This window comes from Gregarina niphandrodes (genome assembly GCF_000223845.1).
Source record: "Gregarina niphandrodes unplaced genomic scaffold scaffold00006, whole genome shotgun sequence".
NCBI classification, from domain to species: Eukaryota; Apicomplexa; class Conoidasida; order Eugregarinorida; family Gregarinidae; genus Gregarina; species Gregarina niphandrodes.
The window spans coordinates 371,567-372,357 of record NW_011645777.1 but is presented as its reverse complement, the minus strand read 5'-3'; positions in this window follow the sequence as shown (position 1 = coordinate 372,357).

The window sequence follows — 791 nt, the reverse complement described above, 5'->3', positions numbered from 1 at the left end:
AGTGACGGTCCGGGGGGCGCGAAACGTCGGAATGAGCCGACAGAGGACACGACGCTAGAGTCATGAGTCCCGGGAACCGTGACTGGAGAGACGGCCGAAATTTTCGGTAAGGGCCCTCGTGAAGGGGATCGAGATTGAGTTCCAGCAGGATACAGGCGCAGAGGTAAGCCTGCTGAGAAGAATAACATGGCAGACTTGTTGTCGCGGTACGCAGCGGAAGATGAAGAGTGCGACGCAGAGATCGAGGCAATGGCCTTGGGCAGTAGAGTGATAGGTCACGTGGGCCAATTGCTGGGGAGACACCAGGTGTCGGAAGAGGACTTTATGAGAGAGTACCGGCAGCTGGAGCCGCAAGGAGTGCCTGGAGTGAAGAAGGATGGCAAGTGGTGGCGGCAGGCCATCACGGGCGAGGTGTACGTCCCGGAGCGACTGAGAGCGAAGGTGGTACTGAACTTCCACTATGGCACCAGTGGGCACGCGGGAGTGCTCAAGACGCGGAAGAGAGTAGCCAGCTGGCCCGGGCTCGCAGAGGACGTTGCGAGAGTAGTAAGAGAATTCCTGATATGTGCCCGGACTCGAACGAGAGCTCGGCTGACGCACAACGTGCCGAAGCGGGGTCTGGAGAATCCGAGCGCGATGGACACTGTAAGCCTGGATCACGTAGGACCCATGCAGCTAGATGGTCAGAGTTGGTGGCTCCTAGTTGTAATGGACCACGCGACGCGGTACATGGGAGCGTGGATAACGAGCACGGTCACAACTGCGCAGACACTCACGTCTTCTTGCGGGGC